This window comes from Mus pahari, chromosome 5, assembly GCF_900095145.1.
Source record: "Mus pahari chromosome 5, PAHARI_EIJ_v1.1, whole genome shotgun sequence".
Classification (NCBI taxonomy): Eukaryota; Metazoa; Chordata; class Mammalia; order Rodentia; family Muridae; genus Mus; species Mus pahari.
In genome coordinates this window covers 136,814,155-136,832,987 of record NC_034594.1, presented here as the reverse complement: position 1 = coordinate 136,832,987, position 18,833 = coordinate 136,814,155, and positions in this window count along the sequence as shown.

Sequence of the window (18,833 nt, the reverse complement as noted above, 5' to 3'; positions counted from 1 at the left end):
TTTCCTAGATCACCTGTCTGTTGGTAGGAGTGAAGTTTCAAAGTTCCCCACTATCCTCATGTCAACATTATCTCCAGGCTTAGATATAATGGTATTTCTTGTATGAGGCTGAATACCCTTGTGTGTGTAATGTGCATGTTTAGGATTGTGATATCCTTTAGGTGGACTGTTCCTCTAATGAGTTTGAGGAAACCCTCCTAATAGCTTCCAATTCACTTTGTTTTGGAATCGGTATTGTTGCATAGCATCCTCCAGCATTATAGAAGTTTGCCTGTAAGGATGAAGCATCCAGCACCAGTCTTACGGAATTTCTATGTTCTATGACTTAAGTATGTGGTATCTTCAGAAATAAGGTCTTACTGTCTAGTGAACTTGTTCCTGTATCTCTCATCCATCCACTCAAGAATTTAGAATAACTGCAATTAGGATGTTAAGAGCTCTCAAGCATGAAGCAGATGGCAAGAACAAATGGGAAGTGTGAGCAGACACGTGGAGATTCTAAGAAAGAACTAGAATGATATGGTAGAGATCAACAACGTTGAACTAGATATAGTGAGTGCCTCATTAGTAAACTGTATCCAGCTAAGGGAAGAGTCACTATACTTGACAGTATATTAATAGAATTAGCCAATAGTGAATCTCCCAGAGCACAAACACTAAGTAAAACAGAAGAGGATATATGAGGACTGTGGCCAAACATAAAAAGAATATGCACCTGAGTGCGACTGTCAGAAGAAGGAAGAGAAAAAGAAGGTAAGTATTTGCTATAAGAATGACTGAGAAATTCTTTCAAATTCCTATCAGATACAAGAGGAACACCAAGGAAGCTAAATGTCAAATCAACTATATTCAGGTAATCCGTTTTCTAACCATAGAAAGTTAAGTTTGAAAAAATTCTGGAAGCCAGTGCTAATGGGAAGCAAAAAGAATTAGATCTGCATTCTCCTCGAATAGCATGCAAGAAAGAAAAAAAAATCAAGTGGAATTTTAGCTATTTAGAGAATAGTCTCACCTGGAATCGTGTGTCCTGTGAAAGTTCCCTTCAAGGGGGAAGGAGAAACAATACACTTTGGGGGCAAAAATTGAGAGAATTTGTTGCCAATAGCCTCCTGCCTTGAAATAAATGTTAAAAGAAGTTCTTAAAAGAGAAGAAAAATAAATGAAAATACAAAATTCAAACAATATCACAGATTTAAATCATTGAATATGATCTGTGTTCCTGGTGAGGGAGAGTCGACATCAGTAATGGGTAGGCAGACTTGGTATTATCAGATGTCAGTTTCCCCCAGCTCATTCTGTAAATTCAACACAGTCACAATCAATTTCCTAGAAAATTATTTTATAGTTATTGACAATTGACACTATAGCATATACAGAGACATGTTCTGAATTTTTATATCTCCCCAAACTTATTTGTTGAAAGCTATCCCCTCAAATAAAGGTATTAGGAGGTGTTATAGTAGGGAGGAAATCAAGTGATGAGGATTTTGCCTTTATAGATGGAATTAATACTTTTACTAAAGATACATACGAGAGGAAGCTCACCTTCCTCCATGGGAGGAAATAGAAGATGCCATCTACAAACCAGGAAGTGGGCTCATACTAGACTCCAACTATTTTAATTCCTTCATCTTGGCCTTCTCAGCCTCCACAATTTAAGATATAAATTTCTGGTGCTGTGTATATAGATGCTAAATTCTGTACCTTAAGATCTGGTTGCCTCCAGATGAGAGAATTGTCATATTCACTGGTCTTTGTTGTGTATACCTTGCTGCCCAATTTAAAGTTAACTAGTTAATAACAGTCTAGAGCCTGTGATTGGGCAGTAGAGACAAAAGGCAGGGATTAAGTGCCATGTCTGGCATGGCTGCGAAAGAGCTGGTGTGATACCACAAATCTTAGGGTACAGAATTTAGCATCTGTACACACAGCACCAGACTAACCTTCATCAGGGCAGAGGAGGCCTGGCAACAAGTGTAACAATTTGAGTTCGGTCTCTGGGACTCGTGGAAGAAGAGCAGAAGTGTCTCCAGCAAATTGTACACACACACACACACACACTAATAATAATAAAATTTCAAAGAAAGAAAAAATGCTTTCTGGAACAATTGGACATTTAGATACCATTAAAATAAAAGCAAAGGATTTAGACAAAGACTTGATATCCTGACAAAATGTAACTACAAAGTTTTTGGAAGATTGTGAGAGAAAATTCAGGTGCTCCTGATAATGACTTTTTTAGATAAAATATCAAAATTCCGACTTGTAGAAACAGCATCAAGAGAACAAGAAGACAAGCCAAATACATGACAAATATTAAACTTTAACAATAAGAAAAATTTTAAAATCTCAGCTAAATTGGGTTAAAGATCCTAACAAACATTTATCAAGGAAGATATACAAATGGCAAGTAAGCCCATGGAAATGTTCCACACCAAAAACCTCCAGAGACACGTTGTACTAAGTGAATGAGTGCTTACTGAGCACCCAGTTCTTGACAGTCGCTGTGCAGCTTGAGGCTATTGCAATGAGCAAGACAGGAAGTGGAATTCCATAAAGACATAACTCACATCAACGAGAGCAAACTTCTTAAAATAAGTGGCCCTTAGTGTGACATACTGATTACATACTGTATAATCGACAATTTTACAAATGGTAAAATTGAAGACCAACAGAATCAACTAACCTGGACGTTTGGGGGCTCTCAGAGACTGAACCACCAACCAAATGGTGCATATAAGTGCTGGACCTAGGCTCTCCACACATATGTAGCAGATATGCAGCTTGATCTTCATTGGCCTCAGTGGGAGAGGTTGTACCTAGTCTTGCATTCTTGACTTGATGTGCCAGAATGAGTTGGTACCCAGGGAGTCCTCCCACTTCTCAGAGGAGAAAGAAATGGGGGAGGAGCTATGCGAAGGAGGACTGGGAAGAGGGGGTACTGCAATCAGGATGCAAATTAATTAATTAATTAATTAATGGAAAAAGGGAGAGATAGAAGAGCTAGCAAATGACATTGCATTTTAATCCAAGACCTGTAAGTCTCCCTTAAAGCTTACAGTGTTTTCATGTAACATTAAGGTTTCCCAAATTATTTGACCAATAGGTCAAACAGATCTGGGCTTCATTTAGTCCAAAGCATGGTTGATTTGTTGCTTTACTTCTATAAAGATATGGATGCTTCTGAAGTACCCACATTGTTTATATGACCTGAGCACAAGGCTGCCAGAGTTAGGAGCTACTGCAGCAGGGAAGGCCATAGTGAATGTGAGCTGTATGGCAGGATCTCTGGGCTCTGCTTGTATAACAGCTATGAGACAATTTCAGGGATACCTGTTCTCTATAGAGATCTTTTCCCTCGATGTCACAGTTCCTAAAACTTTTCAAAATTTGGCATTCAAGATATAAGATTCCTAGGAAGACTAGAAATAGTGGTAATAGCAATATACATTCTTTCTTCATTGTCAGTATTTTATAATTAAACAATGTATTAGTTACTGTTCCTTTTGGTATAATAACACACCCTGACAAAAGCCATTTAAGGAATGAAGGACTCATTTTGGCTCACAGTTTGGGATTAGAATTCATTACAGTGAGGAGGATATGGCAGCAGGAACTTGAGACAATCACATTGCATCACAGTCAGGAAGTAGAAAGGGTTGAATGCTTGCGCTCAGCTCACTTCCTCCTCTATATGTGGTCTAGCCTAGGGAGTAGTGGCACCCACAGTAGGCACATCATTGCACCTCAGTTCATCAGATTATGGTAACACTCCACAGGAATGCCCAGAGGCCCATCTTCTAGATGACTCCAGATTTCATCAAAACTGACTATTGAGATTAACCATCACAAATGTCAACCACAATGGTAACAACATAAAGGTTACATACTGCCCTCTAGCTAAGACTTTGTCACTGTTAGCCACTTTGTGTTCTCTTCCAATTCTACTAATCTCATCAGACAGATGTGTTGTCAAGGAGACACCCACAAACAATACTCCAGGATTGAGAGCCAAGGACTAACTGTTCCTGACTCTTAGCAAATGAAACCCTAGCAACCCAAGTGGCAGGGATCCAGGGCTCCCTGGATTCCTTATGGCCAACGATTTCAGCCTTATTCTAGAAAGTGCCACGTAGGTCTGTCTGTTGTTTGAGAGAAGTATTTAAAATTATCTTCTCAAATTTATGAATATCAATTGAGGATCACCAAGCCAAAATCATGACAACAGTAAGGGAAGCAATCGCAGCAGAAGAGAGCAGACAGAAGCTAAAGCAGGGCAAAGTCCTCCTCTTGAGATTTGCCTTCTTATGAGGAGAATATCTTACGGGACTGTTCTCAATGAGATGAAAGAATATGACATTAGAAGCGCTTATGAGAAATACACAGTCTGATGAAATAGGAGAACAGGTATAAGCAGTAAAAAGCAGAATAGTTAAATACAGAAATGGGACTGGGCAATGCTAGAAGAGTCTGTCTCCTGTAAGGATTCAGAACTTGACAGATATGTTTGTCTCTTATTGAATAACAATTCTGCCTTGTATTCCTCGTATGAGTTTGAACAAGTTATTGAAGCTCTAGGCTCTCTATAGCTGCTGAGGATAACAGAGAAGAATATATTTCTAGTTTAATATAGTACCTGGCACGCAGCCACAGCACATGCTACATAAAATAATGCCTCTTTTTACTTATATTCCAAACTATATAAAGTCAGTATTTTCTTGACTGGAGACTTTAGATCCTTTTTCACAATTCAACATCACTAGAAGAGACAGACATTACAATGTTATTATTTTTTGTATATGGTTTCTTTAAGGCAACTTTATCAGATAATACCTAGCTTCTAAATGACATGAACATACCAAGAAACCCAGAAGAAGAAAACAACTAATTCTGAAGTACAAGGTGAGCTGAGTTTCCCACTGTAGCCTTGAACACCCAGGGTCAAGGTTAACACTGAGAGAAGTACCAGCACTTTAACCCCTTCCACCCCATACTCATCTCCAAAGATTGATGTTGGTACTATCAGACCCTGGTAATATAAATATAAAAATATATATATGATAATGGTTGTTTTCCCTTGCCTTTAGAAGATTCATGTCTAAAGATAAGATCCCTGATCTTACTAGGTTGAACACCTTATGTTCCCCTCCTTTAAAGATAGTTAACTTTGAATGATTACACACAAAGCATCAGGGAATGGGCTAGGAAAACCACCTTAACATATCTTCTCCATCTTCTAATGGTAGAGGTTAGTGCTGGGCAAACCACTGAGTTAAATCACTTTTAGGTACAACCCATGTATGAATGAAGAATCCATCCATCCATAATCCATAATCACAGCTTTCAGTTAACAAGATGAGATCAAAGCTGTGATAAAGAAAAGGGAGTGGGGATCACTACAGACTAATTTAAACCACATAACACTCAGGTTGGTCATAGCGCTGGTTTGGACACCAGGGCAGCAATATCCAGGCAGCCGCATCCTTTCCGGTCTTCAAGCATCCAGGGAATTAATCAGGAAGTCAGACGCTGCTAGGGGCAGACTTGGATGATAAAGTGCAGTGGCTTTTCCCAGGCATCACCATGCTTCCCTTGCTGATGCCGCCCATTGTGACAAAGCTAGATAAACAAGAATTAACGGGAATCCAATATCTTCCTCTCTATAGTAAAAAGTTTCCTTGCTTAAGTCTTTTAGGAAATTCCACTTTGTAGTGAGGGTTAGGAAGTTGAACAAAGAAAGTCTTAACATTAGTGAATATTAGGTTTAAACTGTGAGTGCTAAAAATGAATATCTAGTTGTTTAAAAAAGTTCTTTCTGTACATATAGAAAAGACAGTGATCAGTCTACGTACAACAAAATAAAAATCTCAAATAGAATACACCAGGCCACAAAATAAAGACTCCTGAAAGACAGCCATACATAAAGATCAGAGACAAATGGAACCAATCCATAATGCTATTAGACACCAGAAGATGAGCTACCCTTTGGGGACAGGGATTACTTAATGATCAGAGGCGCCAGAGCCAGAGAAGAAACAGCACAGAATGTGACACTGATCTGTTTCTTGACCTCGGTGCTAGTTATAGGAGTGTGTTCAGGTAGTAAAATTTTACCAAATATTGCACGTTTGTTATACACCTGTTTTTGTAAGTTCATTAGACTGCATAGAAGTTCAAACGGTAATTTCTCACATTGCAAAGAAGATTAAGGGGCCTCAGCTTTCTGCCCATTTCCATGGGCAGAAAGTCATGTTAAGAATGGGCAAATTCCAGGAGAAGTTTAGGGCAAAAAAATCAGAATGTGAGTTTGTTGGGTAAGCTTCTTTGTATATTACAGTGTTCTTATGGAATCTAAGCACTGTACCCTTTTGTTTTTGAATGTGTGATAAAGACAAGAAGATCTACTCACAAGAGTGTTTAATTGTACATAACATGTTATGGAAACTTACTAAAGAGCAACATTAAAGTCTAATATCTAGTGAGAGCTTGGCTGTAGCTTTCCTTAATGTCTTTAGCTGACTGAAGTTGCCGGGTATGAGCCGTTTAACTGCCTGGTGGTTCTCAGGTCCTCCTCCATACCCGAGACACTGCTACCCCTGGGTGCAGAACTGTAACAGCAGTAAGTGGCTATTTCTCCCATCAGTAAGTAGCCACTGTATATCAGAATGAGGATGCAAGGCTGATATAGTCCCCAGCATGCATAGCATTTAGTGGAAAAAATCATTAAAATGCTAAGCAAGACAATAACTAATACGTTTGAGCTCAGGATTTGACAGACACGGCTCTAAGTGTTCTATACCTGTTTACATCTCACAGCAATTTCATGAAATGCACTATTTTTAATCTCTATTATTTTAAAATTGAAAACAAAACTGACGAGAGGTGCTATTCTTGTGTGAGACTGAGAAAAAAATTCAAAATGTGAAGGCAAACAGGTGTAAAGACATTATTACTTTGTCCTTAACTAATAACATTGGGGGTGAATTATGAGGGGCATTGACTTATTGAACTTTTCAAATTTCTTTTCTATAAAATAGAGATGATGCCTAAGGTTTCAGTCTATGGACCTGCCATCCTGAACAAACCTGATGCCTTTGGATCCTGGATGATAAAGCAGGGTCTAGCCTTGTGAGTACTTTGGTGAGAGATAATAATTCATCCTTACAATGTAGTCTGCAATGTTTGGACTTAAGAAATTATGTAAATTTTTAAAATTGGTGAAAATTCCTATCATTGAAAGGCCTCTAACTTTATCACAAGCTTTCCATGGATACATTGAAATATTTATATGTTAGATATTTTGTCCTGTGAACGTGATTTTTCTAGTTTGCTTTCTGTTGCTGTGATAAACACCATGACCAAAAGCAAGTGATCATTTGGGAGGGAGGTGTTTATTTTGCTTATATATCTCCATGACCGTCCACAATTGGAGGAAGTCAGAGCAGGAATTCAAAGAAGAGAGTCAGGAGCCATGCAGGTTTCTTTTCATAGTTTGCTTGGCTACTGTTCTTATACACGGGGATGGTGTAGCACACAGTGGGCTGAGCCCTAGCACACCACATGAACACGCCCCACATATATGCCCAGAGGCCAGTCTGATGGAGACAATTCTGCAGTTGAGATTGCCTCTTCCTAGGTATATCTGGGTTTGTGTCAAGCTGACACAAGAACTATGGAAATGATGTATGACAGACATTGAGGCATATAGATTGAGTACCTTCTTTCGTTTCATTTGATTACACAATTTAATCTCTTGCTTTATTACTATATTCAGTTCACTATTTTTTGTAGAGGATTATCACACCAATAGTCATAAAAACTGACCTATGCTTTCTTTCATTTATTTTATTTTTATTTATTTATTTGTTTGGGTTTTATATCTGGGTGATGTTGGATCGTACAGAATTAAGTCAAAGAATTGTCTCTTAAAATGTTTAGGATGCTTTCAGAAAAAAAAAAATGGTATTGGGCTTTCTTGAAAATGGTAGCTTCTAAGCCATGCAGATATCTTGGTTGGGAAAATGTTTTATTGTTGACAGAATTTCATGGTTCATTATTGCTCTGTAGTGGCTTCTATTCCTCATGATTTAAGCCTTAGTGTGTCATGCATGTCCAGGAACTTATCTTTTTCTTCAGTGTTTGTCAGGTCTGGGGCCTGTAGTATTGGTCCATGATCATCTTTTCTGTTTCTGTAATGCCATTTGTAGCACTTCTTTATCATCACAGATTTTTATTTCTGAAGGTTCTCTTGATTTCCTTAGTCTAGATCGAGGTTTGCCAATGTGCTCTCCTTCATTTTGTTAGAAGTTTTCTGGTTATCTGCACTTTATTGTTTGTTTGAATGTTTCTTTTGTAAGAGACTTATTTTATTTTTACGTGTGTGTGTGTGTGTGTGTGTGTGTGTGTGTGTGTGTGTGTGTGTGCAGAAGTTCAGGTGTTCTGTGTGCATATAGGTTCCCATGGAATAGGGTGTCCTATCCTGTAGTACTTGAATTATAAGTGTTTGTGAGCTGCCTTGTTGCCATAGTGATACTGGGTGCTGAAAAAAAAGTAGCCCACGTGAGGGGGTCCTGGGAGGAGAAGGAGGCAGATATTAGGATGTAAAGTGAATAAATAGATAAATAAATTTAATAAAACTTTTTTTAAAANAAAANAAAAGAAAGCAAGCTGAGCAAGCCATGAAGAGCAGGTCCATAAGCAGCAATCTTCCACAGTTTCTGGTTCTGATCCCACTTCTATGATTTTGTCCTGTTTGGGTCCCTACCCTGACTTCCCTTAGTGATGAACAGTGATGTGGAACTGTAAGCTGAAATAAACATTTTGCAGATTGATTTTGGTTATGGTCTCTTTCACAGCAATAGAAACCCTAACAAAGACAAACAGTAAGCCATCTCTCCAGCCCCTCTTTCTATCTTTTGACATAGGTATCAGTTGTCATAAGCTTTACTCAAGAATATTTTCTCCTGTATCTCATAAATTTTGGTATCTGTTTCTCTATCTTGACTTGATTCAAGAAAAAAAATTGGATTTCATTTTTAATTTCTTCATTGACCCACTAGGTATTCAAAATGATATTATTTGGGTTTTTTGTATTTTAAATTTTTTCTTTTTTAAAAAATTTATTTATTTATTTATTTATTTATTTATTTATTTATTTATTTATTTATTTATTTATTGTATATAAGTGCAATGTAGCTGTCTTCAGATACACCAGAAGAGGGCATCAGATTCCATTACATAACCCTACATCCAACAGAGGACTAATATCCAAAATATATAAAGAACTCAAGAACTCAATCTCCAAAAACCCAAATAACCCAATTTTGAAAAAAAACTGGGGTGCAGAGCTAAACAGAATTCACAACAGAAGAATTTCAATTGGCTGAGAATCAGTTAGGGAAATTGTTCAAAGTCCTTACTCATTAGACATGCACATCAAAACAACCTTGAGATTCCACCTCACACCAATGAGAGTAACTACGATCAAAAATTCAAGTGACAGCACATGCTGGTGAGGATGTGGAGAAAGAGGAACACTCCTCCTTTGCTGGTGGGATTGCAAAATGGTACAATCACTCTGGAAATCAGTCTAGCAGTTCCTCAGAAATTTGGAAATAGTTCTACTTGAAGACCCAGCTCTACCAATCTTGGGCATATACCCAAAAGATGCCCCACCACACCACAGGGACACATGCTCCACCATGTTCATAGCAGCCTTATTCGTAATAGCCAGAAGCTGGAAACAACCCAGATACCCCTCAACTAAAGAATGGATACAGAAAATGTGGTGTTTTTTTTTAACCAATGGAATACTATTTAACTATTTAAAACATCCTGAATTTTTCAGGCAAATGGGTGGAACTAGAAAAATATCATTCTGAGTGAAGTAACTCAGACCCAAAAGGACATACATGGTATGTACTCATTGATAAGTGGATATTAGCACAAAAATACAGAATACCCAGGATTCAACTCATAGACTGTAAGAAGTGTAACAAGCAGAAATGCCCAACTGCGAATGCTTCTGTCCCACTTAGAAGGGGGAAAAATAACCATGGAAGGCAGAGGGGGGGGACCTGGCTAGGAGATGGGAGGAGGAGGAGAAAAGGGGAACAGAATCAAATATGGGGTTGGGGGAACAGTAGAGAAACCCAGAGGACCAAGAGAATGAATGAAAATAAGCAGCCTCAGGGAATGGGAGGTGGAGGACCCTCGAGAGAGTACCAGAGACCCAGGAGGTGACTCAAGACTCATTGGGGGTAACCTTAGCCAAAATACCCAACGCTGCTATCCAGTAGATAGATAGGGCCTCAAGTGGGGGGACAGGGTTACTAACCCGCATTCAAAATTCCTGACTCAGAATTGTTCCTGTCTAAAAGAACTGCAGGGACAAAAATGAAGAAGAGACTGAAGGAAAGGCTGTCCAGTGACCAGCCCAACTTGGGATCCATCTTATGGGGGACATCAAGGCCTGACATTATTGTATTATAATGTGCTTTGAGAGGGGAGCCTGGGCATAGCTGTCCTCAGAGAGGCCCTGCCAGCAGCTGACGGAGACACACACAGATATTGACACCCAACTATTGGACTGAAGTCAGGGACCCCTGTGCTTGAATTAGGGGAAGAATTGAAGAAGCTGAAAGGGAGAGAGACCCCATAGGAAGACCAGCAGACTCAACTAAATCAGACCCCAGGGAGCTCCCAGAGACTGAGCCACCAACCATGAACATAAACAGCTGGTCCCAGGCCCTTGGCACATATGTAGCAGAGGTCTACCTGGTCTGGCCTCAGTGGGAGAAAATGAGCTTAATCTTTGAGAGACTTGAGGCTCCAGGGAGGTGGGAAGAGCATCCTCTCGGAGGCAAGGCAGAGGAGGAATGGGATGAGGAACTTTGCTTGGGGTGGGGATGGGGGCAATGACTAGGATGTAAGTGAATAAAATTATTTAAATTTAAAAAATCAGTTTCTTTTTTGGCTATGTCTTCTTTTATTCTATTTTGGTCAGAGAAGATAAATCCAAGGCTGAAATCTTGGATTTTTTAATTCGTAAGACTTGCTTTATTATCTTATATGATCTGTTCCCAAGAAGTTCTATGGGGTAATAAGAGGAATGTGTATCTTGAAGTATTGGGTGAAATGTCCTATAAATATATTGGATTCATTTGTCTATTGTGTAGTGTAACTTTGTTGATTTTTCTCTCTGGCTGATCTGACTGTTGATTAAAGTACGAGTTAGAGTCCCTCATTACTGTATATGGCAGGTTCTATTTCCCTCTTGATATCGTAATTTATGGTTTGTATATTGGGTGATCTGGTGTTGGACATTACCCTGTTGAATCGATCTTTTGATTATTGTGAAATAAATCTCTTTTCTAGTATTTTTGCCTTAAAAATCTATGTTTGACTGAGGAACATTTCTTTTAATTGAGGAGTTTAATCCATTTAACACTAAAGTCATTAGTAGTCAATATGATGATGATGCTTGTCATATTGTTAGTTAGTTTGTTATTTTGTGTATCTTTCTTCCTCTCTTGTTGTGAATCATTGCGGTTTGGTGGTTTTCTGTAGTGAGGAGCTTTGATTTCTTGCTCTTTCCTATTCCTGTATGCACTCTACCAGTGAGGTTTAAGCATTTGCATGTTTTCATGATGCCAGTTCCTCCCTGAATAAGGAGTTTTTAACAAATCTTTGTAGTATTGATGATCTCCCTCAGGTTTTGTTTGCCCGAGGAAGGATTTATTTCCCTTCATTTCTGAAGGATGTCTTTGCTTTGTATAGTACACTTCATTGGCATTATTTTCTTCTTCTAATACTCAGAATATATCATTCTAGGGTCTTTGGGGCTGCAATACTCTGAGCAGGAACCTGCTGTTGGCTTGGTATAGCTTTCCATAAAGGGGACTCGACTTTTTCCATGCTGCTTTCGAATTCTTTCATTGTCCCTTGACTGATTTAATGTAACACTTCAGAGAAGCCTCATTGGATTGGGTCTAATCAGGATTCAATGGCCAGGATGTTCATATTGCTCTCAAAGCTGAAGACCTTCATGCTATTGTTTGATCAGATATACTGTCTGTGGCTTTCCTCATCCCCCTGCATCTGAAGTTCCACAGTGCAATTATTTGCCTATTCAATGGTGTTTCTAGGTTCTGTAGAAAAATTTCCCAACACATTTCTCTTTCCATCTCTGATTAGATTAAAATAAAACCTACCTTTAAATTCAGGCAGTTTTTCTTCTGTTTAGTCTAGTCTGTTATTGTGACTCTTGATTATTTATTTTAGTCATTGAATTTTTCAAACGGAAGTTTTCCATCTTTACAATGCCTGTCTCTCTGTTGAGTGTCTCACTTAGATCATGAATGGTCATCCAGATGTCACTGAGTTGTCTTCCGTATTCTCTTCATCTCACGGATACGGCATCATTCTGAATTCCATTTTTTGTATCTTCTTTCTTTGTGCCTTTTACTGTAGGAATATTAGGTTTACGTAAGGGTGTCATTTTTTTCTCTTTCATGTTTCTTTTGTCCTTGCACTGATATCTAAACATCTAATGAAACAGGTGCATCTTCCAGTTCTAGGAGGGGTTTTTTTCCCCATAAGAGGAGGAATCTTTCCTGTGATGTATTCTAGGATATTGGTCATCTGTAGTCAGCTAGCTCTGAGTCTGTGTATAGTTGGTGTGGCCTCATTGTTGTTTATTCAACTGTATTCCTTAGAAAAGGTTTCTGCAGTTGTGTTAGTGGACAAGATTGGGGATGTCTATAGATGTGGTTGACATGGTATGGCTTTCCTGGGAGTGGGATCCCTGTCTGGCTGACTAGGAAGCTGTAGCAAGTACCTGTGAATGGTTCGAGGCTCTCTTTCATGAAGCATACAGTCATCTGGGCTCAGCCTTGCCAGCTGTGCAGTGGAGCCATGGGGGAAGCAGTTACTTTGATTCTGAGACTGTTTCAGGTATGTGTATAGGCCTTGAAGTTTAGCTAATTATACAGAGGATGGGGATTACTGGAGGATGGGGATAACTGGAGGATGGGGATTACTGGAGGATGGGGATTACTGGAGGATGGGGATAACTGGAGGATGGGGATAACTGATGGATGGGGATAACTGGAGGATGGGGATTACTGGAGGATGGGGATAACTGATGGATGGGGATAACTGGAGGATGGGGATTACTAGTTGGTTGGTTTGGGAGCCATCCCAGGCTTGTGATGATGACATTTAGGACAGGACAGTTGTATGGCAGACTCACCAATATGGGCATGGTAACTGCTCAATGGCTGTCAGGTTGGGTTTGATTGTACAGTTACTATGGGCTGGCCAGTTATGTGGTGTGCTGTCAGTCGGGAAGGGGAACTTAGATGGTTGGTGGGATGTGGTAGAAGGATACATGTGCTATAGGCTGAGTGCCTGTGTCATGCCTGGCAAGACACCAAGGCTGCTACCCAGTTATCCATTAAGCCAAGGGTTTACCTGTTTTGGGGAGATGGGGCATTGCATATGTTTGGAAGCTAGTGTAGGGGCCTTGTGGCTGGGCCTGGACAGGATAGTTGGAGCAATGAGGCTGCTGCTTGTGGTAGTGTGGTTGACTCACAGTAATCTTTGGTATGGAGATATGCTATGGACAGTAGCTAGCCTCAGGATGGCTGCACACTGCCAGCAGAGTTACTGTTAACACTGATCCTCAGCTGCTCAAATTAGATGTCAACTACGGAGAGCTCTGTGACTGTGTGACTGTACTTTGAGCATTCCCCCTCCACACTATGTTTAGAGACTGTAGTGGTCAAGGAGTCTCCTGTACTGTCAACAGGAGCAGCAATGAGACCATATGAAGCCTCCAGCTCTTCTCCCATAGGAATCCTGGCTCCAAAATGAATTTCAGGGTAGAAAAAGGTGCAAGATGCCTTACTTTTCTCTCTATGGGGCTATGCTGTGCATTCAAGGTCCACAGGATTTCCACCACTTTTGACAATTCTTTTACGTACTTTCCCATTTATCCTTTATTGAGGTGTTATCCGGCCTCTGGCTTCACCTATTCCCTGGGGAAGGAATGACAAGCAAGGCCGTGAAGCTCTCTTGTTGATGTCACTAATGTGCTCATCTTAAACCATGTAAAACAAGACATACAGTGAACTTTGGACCTAAGGCTATACCCAGGTCTGTAAAATTGACTATATCCAGTGATGGAGGATGAAGGCTATTTTAAACGGCTTCCTGAGAAAGCTAGTTAGTGATGTGATTGTATCATATGCTTACTTAACTGTTCTTTCGACATCTTTCAGGATGCTCATAGCTAAGGAAACCGTATTCTATGCTTCCTCTTTCCCTGAATCTAGAAATAGATGAGGTACAGCTAGTACTTTTTGGCCAGTGGTAGTCACATAGGAATGGAATTTCATAGCACAGCTACAGTTACTTGTCTATCTGATAAACAATAGATGAATCAATAGCTAATCAGATGAACAGGATAGCATAACATAATGAGTTAGCACTGAGAAAAAGTGAATCCGTTGGCATGTTCCTTGTCAGCAGCACAAAGCAAAAAGCTACATTTATCTTCAGTTTGCATTCGTCTACCCTAGTGCACCAATGCCTCATGCATTTCCTTCTGCTGCTGTTGCCTGGTTCCTGAATCAGGACCTACACCTACAAGTTTCCCCAGACCTTTCTTACGGGCATTGTCTTGAGATGTTTGGGAAACGTGGACACAAGAGAGCTAACCTAGGGAATTGTTAGGGCTTTGTCGGCGATTGCATGTCAGTGCAGAAGGAAGGGGAAATGGTGGCCTATAACCTCGGGGAATGTTGCCAAAGGTCCATTCCCCCCCTCACCCCTGTCTCTAAGGGCCTTAGAGCAGTAGTGCCAACACGGGGAAGAAGAGTAAATCCTAACACGCCTTAACTGCCACCCTGTGCCAGGAGGCAAAGTTTTCACCAATACCACCAACTTCTATTAAAAACCTTTTAAAACATTCGAATCTTAGCAGAAATAAATTCTCTTGTGTCATCTGTAGCCACAATATTGCTTCATGAGTCAGCCAGTTTAGAACTCTCTGGGCTAGTGCTACCTCAGAAACACAAAATAACAATGGATCGCCACAGCCAGAGTCAAAGGGACTTCCTGGATGTCAAGCTAACTGGATGTTAAACGTTTTTCTTGTTTGGTTGGATTTTGGTTTTTTTGTTGTTTTTGTAGTAGTTGTTGTTTTGTTGTTGTTGCTACTGCTACTGTTTTCAGGAAGAATTGTGCCTGGAGAAAATGAAGGTCTAGAATGATCTTGCAGTTCACTGCAGGGGGTTGCCTCCAGTTCTGTTGCTGTATGCCCCATTAGTCTAATGAAGGGCAATGGTGAGTGGAAAGGTTTTGTAATCTGCAAGACCCAAATTGGTGGCTCAGGGTGTTATGTTGATTCAACTCTAACTTTTATAAAGCACAGCTATAGAATTTGGGGCTACCTAAATTTGGGGATGTAGGAGATTTCCTGTTTCCAATCCCAAACTCAGTATCCAGAGATCGGAGATTGGCAAAAGTTGAGCTGACAAGAACCCAAAGACTAGAAGACAGACACGCAGGCAGAGACTTCACGGAAAGGTAATTGCTGCATTGTGACTAAAACACGGGCTCAGGAGCAAAGACTTCTGAGTAATGCACTGACCAGATCTCTAGTGTGCAATGGAATGTGGGATAGAAGCAGTGAGGATTAATATGTTTTCCAAAACGCACTAACTAAGGAAGGGTATTGTTTATGCATGAAAGGCTAGAGGAGTAGCAAGGGTGGTCTTGGGAACAGAGTGCAGCCATGACACCTGTCAAAGGAGGAGGGAAGGGAAGGAGGCGTGTCAGGAGAACACTTGATGATTATTGATGAGGGTTTTCTCCTCTACTCTGTTACTATGGTAATTTGTAGTTATGGATCTCGTAACAGAAATTCCACTCTTACATCATGGAAATAAATCTAAATTGGGTATCATGTTATATATGTTTATTGGATGGCGTATTTGGCCTGCTAATATTATGCTTGAGATTTTTCACATATAGTCTCACAAGGGAGATTAGTCTGGAATTTTTATTTGTTGATAAATATCTGGTTTGTGAAGCGAGATGTTTTCAAACCATATTTGGAGAATATTCTGGTTTTGTGTCTAGAAGTGTAAAGAATACTTGGAAGACTATTTTCTGTTGTTTTCTTTATGGGAAAACCTTGGCTGCTACACTCAAGTTCTTTGATGAATCGGAGCATTTAAACATATATGTGTAATAATGATGATCTGTGAAAAAGAATCTGTCATCGAGTAGGAGGGTATGACAGGGCTTCAAGGAGAGGCAGCTGGGATGTTGGCTTACAAGACTTGACCAGAGACAACTTAATTTCTCATACCTCTTTCTCCTCTAGTCCAGTTCTTTTTCTTTTTAACAATAGAGTTCCTCTCAGTAGTTTGAACATGGGCTTGGGGTCACTGGACCTCTTTCTTTGTTCTTATCCCCAGTGTGGCTACATGGAATCTCTCTCTCTCTATGCCTTTTGCTATTCCTGGGAGAGGATACACACAAGGCCTCTTATCTTGGGAATATTACATAGGATAGTGGAGAAGCCCAAGACATATACCTAAGACCATAGTGCTCTTAGACATGTACCTAAGACCACAATGCTCTTGGATGCCACAAACACAGATCTTTGACATTAATGATGATGTGTATTATATCACCAGCTGTTATTTATCTGGTGCTTACTATTTTCCAGTTTCTTTCCTAAGTTCTTTGCATGTATTAGCCCACTTAGTCCATACACCTAATATGAAAAGTCGGACTAAACTGTCCACCATTTAGTGATACTAAAACTGGCATCAGGGTTTCAGTAACTTGCTCAAATCACATGGCACAGGGAAGCCACAATGTTGCTCAATTTGCTGGTAAACTTCAAAAGCATGAGAAGAAGATCTGAAGTCACAGAGTTCTTAGGAGTTAAAACTAGCCTGAGGAACACAGCTTAATGGAAGGGTGCTTGTCAATCATGTGCAAGGCCTCTTGTTTAATTCCCAGTACTGAAAGAAAACAGAAGTTCTAGGTATTCCCCCTTCACATTACACACAAAGATCAAGAGATAGAGGTCCTGTGCTATTCAAGGGTATTTTGACATGTCAATCTCCAGTGAATCTCTGGTCTTCTGCAGCATGAGCTAGCCCTTGAAAGCACTGCATGGTGTAAGAAGCCATGGTTTCTAATCTCCAGACTTTAAGTATTCTCAGGATGAAAAATCTTAAAACAAAACAAAACAAAAAACCCAAAGCATTTGTTTATTGCTGCTATCAGCAAGAGAAAAATCTCTCCAAACAGTTCTCCTTGGTGACAGAAGTAATATTAGAAACATTACTCAACAGCTGGTGTTATTGCTAGAGTTGTGGCTGGTTCATATACATCATCAGCACCAAGAGCTTCATATGAAAGGAGGAGGAGGAGGAAGAGGAGGAGGAAGAGGAAGAAGAAGAAGAAGACAAAGAAGAAGGAGGAGGAGGAGGAGCACAAGGAGGGCGAGGAGGAGGAAGAGGAGTAGGATGAGGAGGAGGAGAGGAAGAAGGAGGAGGAGGAGGAGAGGAAGAAGAAGAAGAAGAAGAAGAAGAAGAAGAAGAAGAAGAAGAAGAAGAAGAAGAAGAAGAAGAAGAAGAAGAAGAAAAGTCTTTAAAGTCACAGAGCATAGCTTGACCATGTGTGATTTTCTGTTCCCCTTAATTACTTAAATAAGATGGAAGCACCACTCTGCAGCTTAATGTCTATAATAGAAAACTATGACAACTCTAGATGCTTTCTAAGAAGAGCCAATCTATCTAGAAGGTTACGTCATACTCCACGGCAAGTGGTGCATCATCTAACATGCTTGCTACCCTACATGCTCAAAATCTGTATGAATCTGACTTCACAGGCAAGCATAACCCAGCGAGGAGGAGCTGCTGAAGGCTTCTCTGCACGCTGACAGAGGCTGGCCAGTCTGTATCAGTGTCTCTACTTAAACTGTATTTATGAAACTTCAAAAACTTGGCTTGTTTTCTTATAAGTGGGTAGAATTGACCACCACCCTCATTTTAAAAATCATTTCCGACCTGGAGCCCTTTCCCATTGCTCCTCTTCTCCAATTGTCTTTGTGAGCTTACAGGCATTTGGGTTACATCCTTGACTCAATCCTGTATTAAGAATAAAGGAGATACATTCATGCAGAGGAAAAATAACAAAGGAGGGACTTTCCTATAAGATCTTTGAACAAGGGAAGATTTGCATAAGCCATATTTAACCAGAGTCTTTGTCTTATGTTTTCCTTTCTAAGGGCTTGGTACTCTCCCTCCCACTCTCCACCCTCCCATTAGTCAGAGAACAAAGGCTCCAGGATGCCCACAGGGACCTTCCTGGCTCATCATTTCGGAGCCAGGATAACTGCATCTGAATGGCTTGCCTCTCCTGCTTCCATTCCTCTTCCCTCTTAAACCATCAGATAGATTTATTTTTTTCCCAGAATGATGCTGTGGTTCTGTCCATCTCTTGCTTTTGCTTTCCAAAGACCATGGCATGGTACAAACTTCACGAGCTTCAGAGTGCTGTGATGGTCTTTCCATCTCGGCTTTTCTTTAAGCCTGTGATAGTTGTCTGCTAGCTCTGGTGTCAAAACTTTGTCTCTACTTAAAAAAAACCCTGGTTTCCCCTGAAACCTATCTAGGATCTAATTGTGTCTGTGAATTCTGTTACCCTGAATAAGCATCAGACAGGGCAGTGAGCTCTTGAGTCTGTTCTTTGTGCACTAGACTTCTCCAAAGGATGAACCCTAAGCTGTGTGAGCATGATTGACA